We start from the raw sequence: 19416 nt of genomic DNA, 5'->3' as shown, positions 1-19416 counted from the left end.
GAAATAATCAAAAAGGATTGGGAGACAGGAGTCTGACTTTATGAAGGATTTTATGAGGGATACAAGAACCAGTCAGGAGAAAGTCAGTGTCAGATATTTAAGAGCAGAGAATGACAGACTGAAGCCCTGAAGGACGCAATAGTAATAAAGTCCTCAGACATTACTTCAGAATAGAGATGTACAGCTGAAAACAAGTGAATATTCATTACAGAAGAGAGGATGGGATTAATTCTGAATCCCTCTGCACTCTGCATTTTTAAGGTAGCAGTGAAATACTTGACTGCAAACAATATGCTCACAAAAAAGACACTAACAGGCTTGTGCTTACAGTGATGTTTTTCAGGACATCTCTCTTTGATGCAGGCTTGTTACCTTCTCTTCCGAGCAACAGGAATGATGCCTATGCAGACAGCTAAAGACACTTTTATTGCTCTTTCTCCCTGGTCTGATGCAGATAAAGCATAGCAGTAGCAATGACAGTGCTCCCCCAGGAGAAGGACTTGCTCTGGGGACAATGAAGCCGGGTCAGGTTTGTTGAACTGGCCACTGGAGACTTTGGTTAGACACCTATAGAACGCACTGGCGACAAATTAAAAGGGAATTACTCTAAACTGCTTCTTCAAAGAGAAAGGATGACATTGTCCATCCACGGACACTAAAAAGCAGATGAGTCACTAGAGAAGACGAGTGGTTGATTCAATTCAAGTCTTTCATATTCCAGAGGTTATAGAGGTAATTTCAGATGAGAGGAACAGACTTGTGCTGAAGAATCAGCTCGTAACTCTGGAACAGTGGCTTAAAATCCTGGCTTTGCTGCATGGTGTTCCCAGAGCAGTGAACATAATTCAGCTTAACCCATGCCTCATATTCCACATGCAAAAATAAAACACACATCTACATTTACATTTCAGGGACCTGAGAGAAGACTGGACATCCACAGGAGGGCTGGCTTCAAGAATCTGATGTCCAGACTGACAGAAAGCCAAGTAAAGGATGGATGTAGCAGTAGCCCTCTTTTTAGAGTCAGTGTGAGTATTTTTCATCTCAATATGTCCATGCCATAAAAACCTTTCTGATGAAGTCCAAGCTTTTGCTTTTGTAGTACCTGACAAAGCTGGAAGAGCAGTTCCAACAGGGCAGTGGGAAAAGCCCAACCATTGAAACAGTTTCACCCCACCTCATCCATCCCTTCTCAAGCAGGTTTTGAGGAGAAACTCTTATTTCCACAACAGGGAGAGCTTGTTGCTCCTGCTAATAAATTCAGATTGCAAATGGGCATCAGTTCATAAGTAATGGTCTGACATCAACACAATGAAATTCAGTAAAGACACAAATAGAAATCAAACACAAAAACCTGAGTCAAGGGTTACTGATTCAGCAGAGTCACTGCAGAAATGGAGGTTACTACAAACTTTCTGAATGGCCACCATCACACTGTACACACAAGGATGATCCTGCTCTGGGATGCACTGGCAGATGTGTGCAAGATGTGGGAGATGGACATTCTGCTCTACACACAGCTGAGAGATCTCAGCTGGAATACTGCAACTGGATTTGAGCATCCCACTAAGAAAAATGTAGAAAATTTAGAGATGGTTCAGAGAAGATCAACAAGAATCATAAGTTTAGACAAACACAACCTACAAGGAAATTTGGAAACAATTGGTTTAATTTTCACTACAGAAGCAGAGTCACTTAACTATAATGCAAACTGGGTATCAGTCTCTAAACAAGTAAAAGCAGAACACAATTGACAAAAAGAGTAGATAAACATCATCCTAGGCTAGATAGACCTGGTTCTGCAAAGGAGCAGTGGGAAGGAGCAGGGCTTGACCTCTTAAGTGCACTCCAAGTTGAGTATAGCAATGTATTTAATATATATATATATTTTTATATATAATAAATGTTTATATACTTATGCATATAAATATATATTTTTGGATATGCTATTTATAGGATAGGATGTACCAGTGAAATAAGGTGTCTTATTTGTTAAATACTGTGAAACATCACAAAATAAGTCTCAAAGCTGTTGATACACTGAAAAACCTGCCAAGAAAATACCTGCATACATGGGTGGCATAAGCATTAGGACATACAGGTAGCATGGCTTGATAAAACATCAAAATCAATTGCACTCAAAAATACTGTTGGTCTCAGCAATTGCATTTCTTGTAAACACATTTAAGGATTGATTCCATAATCAATCCTGGATTCATCCAATGAAACCACAGCCGGGAATATGCATGTTGATCACAAGGAAAGTTACTAAACCTCATTCAGCTAATAATGCTTTCTAGCTTGAAGCTTGATACTGTTATAGAATTTTAGCTAGCAGAGCAGCAGATGATATTCCTACTTTCCATGCAAATGCATAATCCTTTTCTGAAGGCTGCTAAGCTCTTTGCCACCAAAATCAGTGGAACTCCGGCTGTTTACATCGGATCTGTGAAAGGCTTTGAAGATGAAAAGAGCTGTGCAAGTGCTAAGTGTAGCTATTTTGGCACGGAATCTAGACCAGAAACACAGGCTGTTACACACAGGTCCTATTGTTTCCTGTCATCTTTGTCAGCATAAAGGCAGAAGCCAGCAAAACCCAGGCAGTCTGATAAAAAAGACAGAGAGAAAAAAAAAATCATTTTCCTAGGATACCTTCAGAGGCACTCTTAGCAGAGGGGCACAGTAAAACTTTACTTTGTGTCCATTACTAATCCTTTCTTGTATCAACTTTTTTATTTGTTCTGACAGGGTTTTTGACCAGTCACTAGGTCAGCATTTGAGCATCTATGAACATCAATTTATGCACATGAGTGGGAGAAGGGTGGGGAGGTTGAGATAAAGAGGCTGGTTGCAAAAAGAAAAAAAGAAATAGAAATGGAAATATAAGAATAGAAAGATTGTTTTGAAGAATCCAGAGCACAGCAGATGAAAGAATCCTAGAAAAGTTTCCTGGTTCAAATAGAAGAGAGCAGGTGCAGAGTTTTTTATTATCTTTCTTTGTGCTTTTTGGTTGGGGGTTTTGGTTGGTTTTTTTTTAGACTAAGGCGTCAAAAGTCTCAAGGTCTTGAAAAAAAAGTTCAAAAGAGAAAAAGGATTAAAAAATGGCATTGGAAACACATGCTACAAGCAAGTAGGAAATACACAGCTAAACCAATTCCTCAAGAATGTAAATAAAAACAAAGTAAACAATGAAGAGAAAGAAGAGGAATCAAGGGGAAGGTGAAAAAAACACAGCCTGCAGATAAACAGGCTGTGTTTAGGCAGGACTCAGAAAAAACACACCAACACAATATTTTAACAAAGATCTTGGAAAAGTCTGCAAGACCCAACTGAACCTGATAAATTAATTTCATAAAACCTGAGCAAAAGTGGATGAAAGGCCATAAAACTCAGCCTAAGGATTATTAGAGGACAACAAAAATTATGGCTCTAGGTTCAGGTATCCCAAAATCCTGAAGGCTCTGAGGGCTCCAGGTAGAGAACAAGAATCACAAAGATGCTGGAAAGAGAAGGATTAAGTTGCTACTGCTTACAAATGAATCAAGAATATTACAAGATCAATGAAATTAAAGCTGTGGTTTTGTTTTTTTGGGTTTTTTTACAAAATTCATAACTGAAGCAAGTCAGCAGCCTGGAGGGAAGCAAATGAAGAAAAAGCATTAGCTGCAGAAATTGCTTCAGGTAAATGGTAATGAAATATATGGAATAACAAGGTCTAATGACACAGAGTGGTAGGATCATAGAATCGTGAATTACATGGAATAACAAGGTCCAATGACACAGAGTGACATCTTATTTAATTTCTGTTGTTGCACTGCGTTAACAGACATGCTTCTCTTCCAAGTTTGTGGAGCACAGAGGTAAGCAACCAGCCAAGCCACATTTTTGTTGAGCTTTCCCATATATCAAATGAAATGCAGTGTCGTAGAAACATGGATTTGAGCCAAAGCCCACTGGGGCCAGAAATGCACAGCCACTCCTGCAGGTGTCTGCAAACCCCAGCCTCAGGAGGAGCACAGGGAATCTGCTGTTCCAAGATAACTGAGTGCCACTTTAGTCATTCATGGATTCAGGCCATTGCCCACAAACACAGCCACTGTGCATTTGCACAGTCTTTCATCGTTTCCCATCTTGTATTTGATCACCTCATGCAGCGGGTCAGGACGATTTCAGTGTGTTCCTACAACAGCAGAAGACTGAGGTGTTGAGTATAGACCTCTGTGACTGATGGAAGTGTGGATCTACTTTTTCTAGGATCAACCTCCTCTTCTTCATGTGTTTGCTTCACAGAAGAGCATTCAAAAGGCTCAGGGGAAGCAATCAGCAGGCAAGGGCTGCATGGTTTCCTCATCCTCTTCACCCCATCACGCATTTGCAGGCTGTGTGATTTGGGACACAGGACTTAATGTCACCTTGCTTTGTCTCTCTCCTAGATCCCCATCTCAAAAAGATGCAAAGGGTTGCCCTGGGCCCACACATCCTAACAGCTCTTGCTAAAGCCAAATAAAACATGGGGGAGAGTAAACTTAAAAGCAAATGCTGGCTGCCATGGTGAATTTCCAAACACTGTGTGAGTCACTTAGAGGAAGTTTCTACATGCTTATGTCTTCCAGCTCAAATAAAGTGATTAAATTATCTTAACTACTGACTGGAAAAAGCTTTGTTATTACAGCAGCTAGGTCTGCAGATGAATCATGTTGCCATTACAGAGCACAGGTGGTTTATCACGGAAGTCATCCAATTGTGTTTTAGGACAGGTGGCACTTACTAAGAGAAGAAAAAACAAACATGCTTTTCAATGTCTAAGTAGAAAATGCAGTCCCAAATATTGCCCATTCACAAAAAAATACATTGAAAAGGCAACTTTTAAAGGGGAGAGACAGGCTGCAAAGCTGTTCTGATACTAGTAATTAAATCCTAAGAATTTAAGCCTGTATTGCTTTACAGAAAGAGATGAAAAACCCAGCAGCCCATAACCAATACCTTTTGCAGGCTGAATTAGTGTTGTTCACAGTAAGATTTCCCTGGAACACAAGTGAAGAATGGGCCATGTACCATGCAAGATGTGGCCATACCACTGTCACAGGATATGCCATAACACAGTAAAAAACCAAAGCAACATGCAAGATTGTGCATTTCATTTTATCAAACATTTCTGGGGGAGGTTCTGAAGCAGGCTCTGTTTCCATGTCATCAGCAAAAGCAAGAGAATCTTCTAAATGACTTAGCAGCCAGAGTGCTAAGATTTTTTGTTATTCTGGCCAAAGTAACCCAAAAAAAGTGGCTGAGTATTGAACACTTTTAAAAACGTGGTTAAGACATCAGAATGCTTCTCTCACAAGCCCTTGACAGAGAAAGGCCACTACATCCAGATTTAAAAAGTGCCAGGTGGGACAGACCCCACAGAGAGAAAGATTTTTGTGGGTAGCTGCACTGAACCTGAGACTTGTCAACTGCCCCTCAATCAGTGTGAATGAGGGCTAATTGAAGTTGTGGTAGGTCAAATATGGGTCTGGGTTTGTTTTTATCTTCTTGCTTCACCAAAAAAAGCCACAGGAGAAAGGACAGTGCAGTGTTCCGATCTCTCACCCCTGTTTTCTCTCGTGTAATGGTCGTTATGACTGTCCTTTCTTTTTCAATAGAGAACTCAGATTACGAAACCAGAGCAAGAACAAGTCACGTACAAAAAAGTTCCTTAAAAAGGCAAAAATTAACCACCCTTGGAAAAACAATAAGAGAGGAATGTGAATAACACAGCATTTCCCGTGGCTTGTATACTTATCTCATACCATAACGATCAAGTGGCTTACTTGTCTCTACCCGTTACAAAAGGGATTCTTTGCATTTTCACGTGGTTCTGCTCTACAACCAACCAACCACACAGTTTTACTACTTTGTCTTAGCTATTTTGGTGCTTAGATACTCAAATCCTTTCCCCTTCCCCCCACTAAGTAAATTTTCCAGGCTAAAGTTCAAAGTAAATTCCAATGTGATTATATAAACACATGCATACTGTAGATTGACATCATACAATGCTATTCTTTGTTGCTGGATTTTTTTTTTCCTTCTTTTTAGTTTGCAACAACTTCAGTATGCCTGGCTTGCTACCCTAAAATAGTAGCTTATTACACCCTACTGAATAAGATAACACCGTATTTATTCCTCTGGCAGTTTGGTTTTCACAGGGGAAAAAAAGCTCATGATTTAATTCATAAAAATAGACTTGCCAAGGAAAAATAAAAGTAACAGACCTTATGAATCTCTCTGTTTATTAAGGCATGTGAGTAGTGAAGTGGAGAGAAAGCAGGTTTATATGTTTCAGTCCATCATGACTGTGAAATTGAACTGTAAATGGTACCTAGGGCAGCCAAGTGAGACAGACGCCATGGCGGGAGTTAATGGAAATGTGGAGAGCTTTTCTTTTTAACAAAGTACTTGAGCAATTATTCCAGCACACCCACAGTGAAATGAGATAAAGTTAGGCTGTGCATTACAAAGGCTGTTAACTGCAAAATAAATTTACTGACAGCCATTGGGAACCTTTCGTTCCTCGTTCCTTTTCTTGCACCGATTAGCTAAAAGCGCCAACAGCGTTGGTGGGGATGAGCAGCCAGCGAGTTGTGGGGTGGGAGGTTTGCTACGTGCAAATGTGCTGGCTTGTCACACTCACCTGGGATAGAGGTGAGGCTTGGGGAGCCATCCAGTTCTGCCACTACAGCAACACAGGCACCAAGTGCTTCTGACAGCCCTGAAACTGTCAGGGCTTTGTATTGACGTTAACATTTTACTGCAATAGTAAAAATGTAGCCGAATTCCCAGAGTCGCCTTTCCCATCGCTCCCCTGGCTGCCCCGTGGCACCAAGGCATTGAAGGTCATGTTTGAGGCTCAGCCTGTTTCAGCCTCGTGTTGAACTCCAGGGACAAACAGGATGAAGGGCAAGTCCTCCTTGCCCTCTAAAACCTATCCTTGTCCAATTGCTCATTAAAGCTCCTCTCCCTCCAGCCCCACCTGCTCCCCAGCAGCAGTGTGGCTACACCAGCGTGACCAGTGGTGAATATTGATCTCCTGGGGCACAGCTCACCCCGTGTGCACGGTCAGGCAGAAAGCCCTGCCCAGCTGTGTGTAGCCTCTCATCCCTCCTTCCAAAGGGAGCTTTGTTGGATGAACTGTGCAGGTGAAAACACAACCACTCTTTCAGTCAGGAAGCTGAAAGGAGCTTTGCTTCCTAAGAAAATAAAAGAAAGCCTCAGACACCAAGAGAGAAAGGCTGCCCATATAGAAAGTATTCATCATCAATCACAATGGATTTCTATAGATTTTCTATTTAAGGAAAAAATCCTTCCCTTTCACAAGGGCATTAGAAAGCACCACTGGTATGTTATGGATTACATACCAGAGGAGACCAGTCTCAGCATCTCACGAGAAACCCACTAGAGAGGCCAATACAGGAATGATGTTTAAACGTTTCGAAAGAGCAAACAATTTCTACATCAGCTGCAACTTCTGTTTTACAAATTCCTTTATTTCCTAGCAAGTGCTATGCTTAGACCTCTTTGATATATCTTATTGTGATAGCAGCACTATTTTTTTTTTATCATGCTATTTTGAGAGCATCTCAAATGCAAACCTGCATCAAACATAGCACATTGACCCAGAGTCAAGCCACGTATTATGTCATCCCCATGACATCTCTTACACCTGTGACAATACAAGGGAGCTCCTATTTGCATTTCCAGTGCAGATAAAGTGAGAGCTGTTCACACACAACTCTTCCCTTGCTATTCCTGGCCTCTGTGCTGAACCATCACCCTTTTCAGCAGGTGCATTGGCTTTGCTAACTCTCCCTTCTGGAGATGGCTTGTTGCTGTTAGCCTCAGTTACACAACCCCTGAAAGCACCTCTCCTTTCTTTTCAGGGAGGTATGATTTGAAGATCTGTATCTTTTGGCCTCACAGCTATTATTTGTGGCTGTCAGTCAGAAAACAGAAACTGAAATGAAAACAACCAATGCTCTCCTCTGTAGCAGACCTGTCACTGTCACTTTTTCCTGACTTTATTCGACATAACCGAAATATATTTTGTTTTTCCTACCCATGTGTCCTATATAAGCATCCCACACAGCCCTAGCACTGACTAACCAACACACGCTCCATGCCCTCCATAACCCTAATCCAATCCCCTGCAAATAAGAGTCTGTTACCTCCAGGAACTGCTCTGATTTCAGCCCTCCTGAGCTGTACACAGGCAAAGCTGCCCTCACACAGATCCTGCCTGCTGAGGAGGGACACTATTTTGCAACAGCAGTTAGACATGAAGCCAGTTGGACCCTGGGGAGTCACTGCTTCGTCCTGCCCAGAGCTGCTAATGCACATGGACCAGCTCCTCCTCTGCCTTGCGGCATTTCCATCTCCTTGCACGTCTGTCAGATTCTTTCCACTCTTTCCACATTGTTTTCCTTTGCTGTGCAGTGTAGCAAGATGCCAGCTTTCTATTTATTTACTATTTTTTTCACTGTGTGTGCTCTAGATCTAACATTATGCTTAAGATGCTATCAAGTAGCCAAATGTGACATGATTTCAAGGTTGGCCTCAAGGTGGTTAACTCTGAGAGTCAGCCTTTCAATCACCATCAGATACCAATCAAACAAAAACAGATGAGGGCTGGCAGCAGGCTGGCTTATTATACTCTCTATTTCCAGCTGGTTTAGTTCAGGATGTTTTTATCAAGTGAGTCTCCAGCTCCCCTCACTAGTATGCAAGGAAGGCAGGAGGGGAAATGGTTGTACAAAAATGGAATAGTTTGTGATTTATAGCTGAAGAAAGACTAAGACAATGGATTCACTAGATGTAATTGTGCCTCGAGCATCACCATAAGACAAAGCAAATCCCAAAGATAAAGCCAGTCTGGGGGAGGCGAGAGGACCCACAGCTGCAAAGTTATAATTTCAAGATGCAGCTTTTCTCCCTCCCCCTGCAAAAACATTACGTCAAAATTATCATAAACCTGCAGCTGCCCAGATGGCACTTGTGTCCTCACACACTGCACAGAGCTCACTATTGACTTCAAAGGAACAGAACGATACCGAGAATTTTTACCTTTAGTTTGCCATGCTGATAGAGATCAGGGAGATTTGTAGACTTTGATCATCCCTTGTTTAATTACATTCAGATGGAGCCCAGTTGAGTTGTGAGAGTTCAGCTTCAGCAGGGGAGTCGATGGCCCAGCAGTTTCCTCCAAAGTGTCTTATCCTGACCCAGCTGATTTCAGATTATCCTGATCAGAGCCTGGTGAAGAACTGCCTTTTAATTTATCATGGGGGCTTCCTGTGATTATCACACAGGTGTCTCAGGGGAAGGAACAGTTGCTCGCCATCCTAGCCCCAAAATACGTTTTTTAAAAAAGACTTTGTCTGCTCTACAGTTCTGCAGCCAGAGCCCCTTACATACAGGGACACATCTTGAATCAAGGTCTAATATAAGGTCCAGTCTTTTACTGACACTGCTAATTTTTGCACCTGTAACAAATTAAAATGGTGATTATGAGCGTAGCTGACCTAAGAATAAATGAGAGAATAAATGAGAAATTTTAGCTTCTCATTAAATACCTGGGCTCAGCTTTCATAAATTTATCATTTCACCTGAACAGGTTCTAGACAATTCTAACACTGCCCGTTCTCCAACATGATGTCTCTACCATTTATGTTGTCTTTCCTGCCTGGGTGTCTCACTTTCAGCAGAGATAAATGTCTGTGTCACAAGGCAGAACTGTGGTAGCCCCCAAAGCACAGCACCTGATTACAGAGCAGTATTTACTTGAGAAGAAACAACAGCAACCCACAGGTCCCATGCAAAGCCCTGAGCCCACAAAAAGCTCTGCAGCAATTGGCCTCTTTGCTCTGGCTGCTTGGGCAAAGCCCCATTAATTCAAGGAGATCTCATACAAAGCTCCTTCTGGGCACAAAAAAACATCTACATCTCAATATGCAGTCCCTCATTCTTTAGTGGAGGAGCACAACCCTACTGCTGTGGCTACCAAACTCCACCAAATGTCATGGCTGTGGCTGAAAGTCTATTCCTGTGATCCAGAGAGATTCCCCTTCCCATTTGAGAACTGCACTTGCACTGCAGGAGTGACAAGCCAGACAACATCCAGGTGCCTCTGGATCTTACACCCTCCAGTTAATTATGAGGGAAAATAGGAGCACCTTACCACTGACTCCATACAGAGTCACATGAAGATACCAAAATTACCTGTCTGGAGTTAGAGGGTCTGAAGATCACAGCACTAGTTAAGGGTATGTGTAAATGCTGCTCTAACTAGTGGGATTTTGACCTAAATTTGGTAGTGATCTTGCAACCAGCCCTTTCTTCTAGGGGCAGGATCTTCAAGCTTCCCAAAGTAGATGGATCGGCGGGAGTTAAATGTCACCATCTACCTTTGGCTGATTAAACTCTGTTTTTCTCCATCTGATACAATTGTAAGAGTGCACCGTGCTGATCAGGCACACATTTTGCACAAAATGTCATGCGTGTTTATTATTAGATTAAGCTGCAGTAGGTTTAATTTTAGATCTTTTGATTCAAGTGGTGCAATGAAGATTAAATGTTAGGCATTATTAAAGATGCAGATGTGGACATATTGAATAATAAACCTCATTAAGTGCGACATCCTAGACAGGCTTCTGAGATAAGCTACAAAGGACTTCCTTACTTCATACCAAAGTTATTAAAATATTAGAAGGTAAATCTAATCATAAAAATATTATGATAGAATGAAACTGATACTTTAAAAGTATTATTACAAAAGACTGTATTTCTTTCATGTATAATTACTTCCTTCTCAGCTTAGATTGCTGGATTGATATTAAAATGCAAGTATTTTTCCTCTTTTGAACACACATAAAAAGTAAGTACAATGGAGCCAAATTTTGTCACTGCTTTCAGTGCCTGAGCCTTGAAGAATCCTCCTCCTCAATGTCAAGCTTTTATTTCTCATCAAGATTAAAGTTATCCACTCATGATTACATCTGGTAGCAAAGCCATCCCCACTTGCATGGATGAGTGTCCAAGACAGTTACCACAGTAAATATATGACAAGGTTTTGGAATGTCTGAGGTGGCTAAATTTAGAGAAGGGACCAGAATGGTGGAACAGAACAGAGATTCATGAAAAAATAAAGGCACACAGGGTGGATTCTCATATTCCCTCATCAACTCCTTTAACATCAGGCAATTGTTACTTTCTCTTCTGTTGGAGAAAAGTAGGGGGTGCACAATGAAATTAGAAAGGGCAAAAGAGGAAAGTTTCAAATTCATGCTACAATTTTTTTTTTTTTCATTTACCAATTACATTATGAGCTTGTGGGATTCATTGCTACAAGATACGGAGGTTCCCTGTCATTCCTCCTCACAAGATTCCCTGTTGGCCTGGATAATAAGAATTTCACCATGTCACTGATGAGGACAAAGGATCTATAAGATATAAAAGCGGTGCTAGCACAGACCATCAGCCAACCAGTGACTGACTGGCGGGAATTCCTGTAGGAGTTTCATAATTGCACAGTCTAGCTCTTCCCTCAAGAGGGTTTTGCCCTGGCTCTTAATATCAAGACCAACACATTGTTCTAACACAGCAGAGCAATTGCAGCTCTTTGAAACCATGGGCAGGTACAAACCATCTCAGACTGCACCAGGATTTTCACAGATTTTGTCAAAACTCTCTGGAAATCCATATCCAAGTTCTGGAGAAGTTCTCACCAGTTCTGCTAATGTTCCCCCCATTGCAAGGCAAGGCTGAGCTATGATAAAACCACTGCCCAATTCTCAGATGGATTGCTTCTCCCTCCAAATTTAGACATCAAATGTTTGTCCTATCCTGAGCCACCTTTAGAAAAAGTCCATAAAATCCTTTAGTTCAAGATCCATGTTTTCTTAACAGAGCTTTCTTCTATTTCCCCACTAAACAGTGGCAACAATTGACTGCAGTAGATAAAGGCCATTCTCATGCACTGAAAACAGAGATAGCAATTCTACTTCTCATTTGCTAAACAATTGCATTTGTAAAGTAATGTAAGGGTTTAAGAGAATTTTCTATCGGTGTGTTATGTCAACTGAATGAAGTGACCACAATGGATTTGATCCATGATAAGATATTTGAATTTGCTTGTTTGCAAGATTTGTTAGATCTGATAACCTGGTTTGTCTTGCAGCATACAGAGCAGGTCTCTTTTCAGATAAAGCTGGGAAAGAAAGCACCAATTTATTTGATTGCATTATATTTTACATTAGATGTTCCTTTTGGGATTCTTGTAAAAGCCGGCATTTATTTATATCTATCTGTCACTGACTGGAGGCACTTGATGTCAAAAATGGCAAGATAAAAAAGCTTGTTTCACAAATAAACCTGTAGGAGCAGAGCTCCAGCAATGATTTTTGTAAAGTAGGCAATCACATTCTAGTGGGTTAGAGTTTGAATACTGCAACCATTATGAGAAATTGAAAATAAAACATGAAATACCACTAGGAAGGGAACTGAGGAACAGGGAAAGCAAGACTTGTAGCAGATTGTCAAAATTTTTATTACATTTTTCCAGTAGAGAGTTACCAATTCTCCCGCTTCCCTTTAGTTGCTTTCGTGTGACTGGCTAAATGTTTTTAGGAAGAAGTTTCTCCTTTACTAAAACCAAATTGTCTTTAGCACTATGTTTTGTATTGAGCAGAATAAAACAACAGGATTTAAAGGGAAATATTAGATTACTTGTGAGGGTTTCGGAGAAACAGCTTGGTTGGATATTTTTATCTTCATTTCCTTGTCTTTTGCAATTTTAATTTGAAAAAATGCACATGCTGTGAAAAGTTCAGTTAAATATTTCATTGTTAATGCATGCTGCAGAAAGAAAAAAAGCCCCATAGTACTCTGAAGATCAGCTCTTCCGTATTTGTTTTGGTGGGTAATTTGTTAGTGTAAATGAAAAAAAAAATCAAAGTTCCTACTGAGAGCAGACACTCTGAAAGAAGGTGAAAAGTAATAACGCACCATAATGAATTCAGATGCTGCAGACAGAACTACTAAATAAATACACAAATGGGGGAGTCAGGACTGTTGCCTTTTCTTCTGCTCTATAAACACAGGTCAGCAGAACTCAGATTGTTTCTGAAGCTGGAAGTAATAGCAGCTCCTATATCCTCGTTTTGAGTAAAACCAGCCATGACAACATGATCTCTTGCACAGCCTGTGCGTTTTAGCACATGGACGACTGTAAGATGACTCACCACGCCTTTAATTGCAGCTTTGATCATTAAATCTCTTTTGAATTACTGAAGACTCTATTTCCGCTTTCCAGTTACAAAAACCATCAGAAAAGGATTTGAGGTTTCAGGTCGGAAAGTTCAGCTTTGCTTTTTAAATCCCAGCCTCGTTCGGTGAGGATCCATAAAGGGCTGCAAACATCAAGACAAAAGCACAGAACAGATCACACCAGACCAATCTTCTTAGCCTTGAGCATCCTATGTTGGCACCCACCTCTTTCTCTTGTCTGCCATTTCCAGGCCAGAACTTCTGTTGCTTTGGTAACCCACTAAAAGCACTGACGCTTTCATTGTGGTTGGCCTGTTTCTGGAACTAATCACTGTTTTCACATTAATGAGATGCTGGTTTTGTTTTTTCAGTGAGATGCTCTGCTCAATCGGCAAGGAAGGCGCCACTAGATGGCTCAAGGGACTAGAAGGCTGCTCCTGCTTCCCAGGAGTCCCTAGGCAGGGCACTGGGTGCTGGTCCCCAGAAGGATGGGCCTCCACACCCAGCTTCTTTTGGCCATGGAGAAGCCATTTGGGAAACACAAGGCAGGACTCAACTTTGCCCTGTTTGGAGCAGCCATCCAGCAGCAAGATCCCTGTGGCACCACACACTGACACCCCTCCTCCAACACAGCAGCCTCCACTCTGTTGTGCCCTAAAAGAAGAAAAAGGGCAGATTTTGCCTCGTAAAAGGGCCCGTCCTGTTCTGACAGAGGCCCATTTCTGTGCAATGTGTCAGCAGTCAACAGAGGGAAAGGATGATCCCTCACTGGCACACTGAGTTTGCTCAGTTCTGGCTTTTTTCCCTCGCACAGCCACACAGCTCCCAAAGCAGCTCGTCAGTGACTCTTAATTCAAGCCGATGATTAACACAGTTGGTAGTCGTAATCACCAAATGTTTCCTCACTGATGTAAATCCCTCCCCTGATGGAAACTCAGGACCTTGCCACAGCCCAGCCTGCAAGGACGTTTCCTCTGTGCAAAGAAGGAATTAGGCATTACCGTAATGGACTTTTAAATCTCTCTGGTCATTGGCCCCAGAAAGGAGCATCCAACTGGATGCCTCTAGTAGTTAATTTGTTCCACAAATGGAGAGGGAATTTTTCTCTTTAGAAAGCTTTTTACTGGGACCATTTCTCCCCTAGCCAACATCAGTTTGACTTCTGCAGAGTCACTTTAGATTTGCAGTGATAAAAGGAGGTAAAGCTCATCTCCTTATTATACAGCTGAGTGGGTCTGCTCAGGGAACTGCAAAGAAAGAGCAGGGGAAATATAAGAGGAAATTACAAATAATGTTGATAAAAGCAGCAAAGAATCACAGTTCTTATCCCAGTGTGTGACAAAAAGTTATCCCAAAACAATTCCACTATTGTATGGTCTTTTCCTACAGCAGCACTTATTTCATCTACTCCCACTCTTCAGCAACCCTCAGGTGGCCAGTCTTGCTCAAGTCATTTTTTTGTGGGGGTCGGTAGGAATTGCAACCTTTTTAATGCTTCCATTTTAATATTTAATATTAAATTTCACAAACATAGTAAATACAGATTGATAAGCTACAGAAACCTGGTCAGCTTTAACTGAAATGCAGCAGTAATATAGCAAATTTATCTGGGATGTTTAGAAATGAAAAATGGGTCAGTACACTTATTAAAAGAAACCTTCTAGCTGCCAAGAGAGATTTTGGGCAGCCAAAGATTCATTGGTAGGAGTCTCCACAAACCTTGTTTTTGTCAGACTTCTTACAGCAGGGCAACATAATCAGGTGAAATTAAAATGGCCCCATGTTAGTCAGCAGAATGAGGGCCCAGCCATCAATTAGTGCCACCACTACTCAGCCATGTGAAAGAGAATATAATGGATCTTGGCTGATTTCCTGCCAAGTTTTCCAGACCTCACTCTGCTTTTTTGACTTCACACGCAGTATCATGTTTAGCAGGACTAATGAGCCTGCATTCCTCTAATGGGCCCACCCCAGCATGTGAAAGTTTGTTTTGTTCTCTTGTTGATGATCTCTCTTCCTCAAGAAATCAGTGCTTGAGAAAGACACAGAATAAGGTCCTTGCAACACTTTCATTCCAAGGCCTGTGCTTTACCCTCACTTTTAGAGCACACAAATTATTTTTGACCAGCAATTTCAGAGAAAATCCACAGAAAACATCTTTCTGAAGGACTGCAAACATTTCTGCTCTTGCTGCAAGGGCCTTGAGCACCTCAGATAGTTACTCTTAACTGGGGAAACTGATGGAAGGAAACAGAAGAGAAATAAAAGCAAAAGATTGACAGAATTCATACAAGAAATTCACGCTCTGGTTTCTAAAGAACAGGGTATGAACAAAAACCATCCTTCTCCAGTGAGGCATTTCAGCATCACCTCTGAGAGGTCTGCTGGAGAAAGCTACAGGCTGGTTGGTCCCACCTCGACCCCCGGGAAAGTGATGACTTCTGGCTTTTTTTGTTCCATTTCCAAACATCTGAGGGAAAAGAATGTGACTGGGAGGAGTTGGTACGTGTTTGTAGGGGAGCAGTGCTGACACTCCTTCTCCTCAGAGACCCTGGGGGCACGTTTTAAGTGTCTGAGAGCCCTTGGCAGCATGAAGAATTTGGTAGAGTCAAGTAATCAAAAGCAAGGGGAGATGAGCTTCACTTTTGAACATCACAAGAATCAACAGAGATAATGACTGCACTGTTTTCTTCAGACATTAGTATTAATAAAATTCACTCTGAAAAGGCCAAGACATTAAGTGCTAAGCAGATGATGAGCTCCAATTGCAGCAATTACTTATTGACTATGTAATGTGCCCTGCTTTTTGCTAATGTCATCCTTGTCCTCTTCTCCTTCTCCTTTTTCCCTTCTCCAAACATTACCCAAGTCTTTTTAGGCAATGGACTGTGGAGTGAGACTTCATGCATCCAGTGTTTTGTTTGCTGATTAAAGTCTCTCAGTCTCTCAAATTCCATTTTTACAGGGATTTTAATTTTTTTGCTTCCCCCTGTTGCTTTTATGGGGCTATGTGTAGGGTCTCTAGCCTCAATCCAGCTGTCCATTTTCACAAAGCCTGTAGAGTCACAATTATTACCGGCACTTTTTATGCCTTTTGAAGGCATAAAAATGATCCACAGGTTCTGATATGTAAACCACCATAAGGTCATGCCAGTTTGTTTAATGTAAAAAAAAAAGTCAGAAAGGAAAAATTTAGGTAAGAAAGGCAAAAGCCCAGGTACACTCTTGATCTAACAGATCATGTGGTCTGAACAGATTTCTAATGCTGATTTCAGTGTTGAACCTTGCTGCCCTGGTGGGGTGTTCCCATTAACAGTAGTGTGGAAGTTTGCTGAGCCATGAGAAGTTTCCAGTGCAGAAAGTTTCCTGCTGATTTCACTGCTAATTTCTGCTAATTTCACCGAGTTTGAGAAATTACCAGAATACAGGTTTCATTAAGACTTGCTTTTTTATGCAGATGACAAAGAGAAATTGGAGCCAGTGGTGTCTTTGCTGAAAAGACTCCATTAGACTGCCATTAGTTGCTAATAATATATCATAATTATTTTTACAGGGTTAAGCTTGTCTCTTTCCTCATCCACCTGCCTTGCAGAGATAACCTCTAAGAATACCCTGACGGACTGTCAGGCTCCTACTCAAAAGCTTTCCCTTAGCTAAATTTTCTAAACAATTCATTACCTATTAAAGATTGGGAGAATACAGAGACATGGCCCTTTGTCTTCCCAATTTACATTCTCATATAACTCCACTCAATGCCTAGTCAGACTCTGGAATAATTTGATTTTTCTTCCATTATTACTATGCAAAGATGTTCTGTATATTAATGAAACATCCATTCATTCTTCAGAACACATTTGCCATTAACTACACAAACACTTGACTGTAGTTAAAGAATTGTTCATCAGATATGTCACATATCTTATTTGAAATATCCATTTTATTTATTGTGTGTGGCATGGTTTTCAAAAGTTTGACCCTTAGTAGTGCATATTCTTACTTGAAAATTAAGAATAAGCTCTCTCCTAAGACACATATTTGTGAATGTACATGTGTGGTTGGAAATACTAAAAGTTGATACTTCATTTTCTTCTGAAGTGCTTTGCCTTGCAGTGAAGCTTATCAGTGAATCTGTCAGGTCTAGTGGCAGCATCTGCTGCCTGACCTTTATGCAAGTGTGTTAGATTATTTTAGTTGTAGAGCTGAGCACCACTGCTGGATAAATATGAACAGCAGAGCAGCTGACTTAACTAAGCCTCACCAAGAGGCTTGTTCTATTTTTCTGCTTAAAATCCTGCTTCTGTGGGCTGAGTCCTGCTATGCACTGCACTTCTTTAAGCCTGGAATTAGCTCCAACATGCTGAGGGGAGAGGCAGGCAAATGGTCTGTCCCTAGGAATAGGCATTGGTGACTCGACCAGGAAACACTGATGAGGTTCTCCAGCTTAGACCTGAGTGTGACACGAACTAAAACCCATGAACCTTCCAGCAGGGAGAGTCTGGCACAACAGACCCATGGCAGCATGGGGAGAAGGGCTGGCTCAGGTCACAATAACCAGCAAAGCTTCTTGCATGAGAAGGTCAATGACTTTTTCTGCCACTACGGAATGATATCTTCACACAGCATGAAATGCTAAATACTTATTTTCTCAAACTGTATTAACATAATTTAACTGAGGGCCATGTATCTGCATTCTGGACTATTTTTCATTGCAGGGCCTTTAGCTGGTGACATGACCTCACCAGCACATTTGAGTCCCCACTGCAGAGACCCTCTGAACAAAAGCCAAGTTTGATTATAATATGAAAATTTCCACAAGGAGAGTGAACCAGACTTCCTTGTATGAACCTGGAAGATGCTGCAGTGCTCTCCAGAGAACGACACATGTGTAACCAACAATAACAAAACCCAGACTGGAGCAAATGGCAGTATTTTCTGGGAAATGTCTCCCAGAAAAAAAAAGGTGAGATGGGAGGGGGGTTTTGTATTCTATTTGAATAGTTCTAAACTTGCAGAGATGGAATTTGGGAAGAGACAAAAACTACTAATGCATTAACATTCAAGTTTCAGGAGAAAACGAGAAGACATCTCTATTTGTGGAAACATCAAAACCCAACTGGACGTGGGCAGCCTGCTTCAGCTGACCCTGCTTGAGCACGGAGGATGGAATGGGTCATCTCCAGAGGTCCCTTCCAACCTAAATGATTCTGTGATTCTGTGACACGAAAAGTATCAGAATAGTTTTTTCTTCATGTTTTCAAAGGGTTTGGGTATTTCTGCCTTAAGCAGGAGGGGAGATTTCTCTTCCAAACTCAACGCTTCTAGTTTAGAAGTGCTAAAATATTTTCAGAAGTTTTAAGCTGTTTTGAGTTGGCATTTCAGAATGACACAGATGAAGTATAATTTTTTTAAGCTGGGGTGACAGAGGAATAAAGCCTAAGTGACTTCCAAAAGAAAAGAGATCATAGAATCATTAAGGTTGGAAATGACCTCTAAAATCATTGAGTCCAGTTTACCCAGAACCACCATGTTCACCTCTAAACCATATCCTCAAAGGGCCACATCCACATATTTTTTGAACACTTGCTGGGATGGTGATTCCACCACTTCCCTGGATAGCCTGTTCCAATGATCTTTCAGTTTGAGTCAAAAAGAAAAAGTTTTGTTTGTTTTACCAAGATAAGTTGATTTTTACTATTATTTTTAGGTTCAGCCTAGAAACAAGATAAGAAAAATTTCCATCTCAGCTTTTAAATACTGTTACAAGAAGGTTCTTGATCTCTAGTATAAGCTGTGTGCCAAAAAAAACTAAGCAAGTGAAACTGAACCACAGGAACATTGTTTTGGGTTTTGGGTGCTTTCAAAGCTCAGAGATGCCCCAAAAAGTAATTTATTCCGAGCAATATGAGACATAAGCAGCCTTAATTTAACATTTCAAGTTGTGAAAGATGAAGTGTCAAATTTCCATCTCTTATTTTCTGCTTAGATTTGTTCAAACAAATCAGCATATTTCAGGAACATTTCCACTTTCTTTCATCTACCTGGTTGTTCCAGAAGGCTTAACATGTACTATTTCCTTTTCTTATCCAACCACTTGAATAACATCTGCCCTCTTCGTCAGCT

At 41.1% G+C, this 19416-nt stretch overlaps 1 long non-coding RNA gene across 2 annotated transcripts in view; it reads right to left on the bottom strand.

Moving 5' to 3' along the window:
• The window catches only part of LOC116447150, an 84960-nt gene that overhangs the window by 49592 nt on the left and 15952 nt on the right, over positions 1-19416 (bottom strand). Inside the window, exon 3 of one of the 2 annotated variants that reach the window (XR_004241500.1) lies at positions 12615-13439. The exons of the other annotated variant lie outside the window; for it this stretch is intronic. This is a non-coding gene — a long non-coding RNA (uncharacterized LOC116447150). Of the gene's footprint in view, positions 1-12614; positions 13440-19416 lie in introns of those variants that run through there. 2 annotated transcript variants of the gene reach the window in all.

The sequence above is a fragment of the Corvus moneduloides genome, chromosome 8 (genome assembly GCF_009650955.1).
Source record: "Corvus moneduloides isolate bCorMon1 chromosome 8, bCorMon1.pri, whole genome shotgun sequence".
Taxonomy (NCBI): Eukaryota; Metazoa; Chordata; class Aves; order Passeriformes; family Corvidae; genus Corvus; species Corvus moneduloides.
Note: the sequence above shows the minus strand (reverse complement) of the source record. Positions and strands in the feature narration are given on the sequence as shown.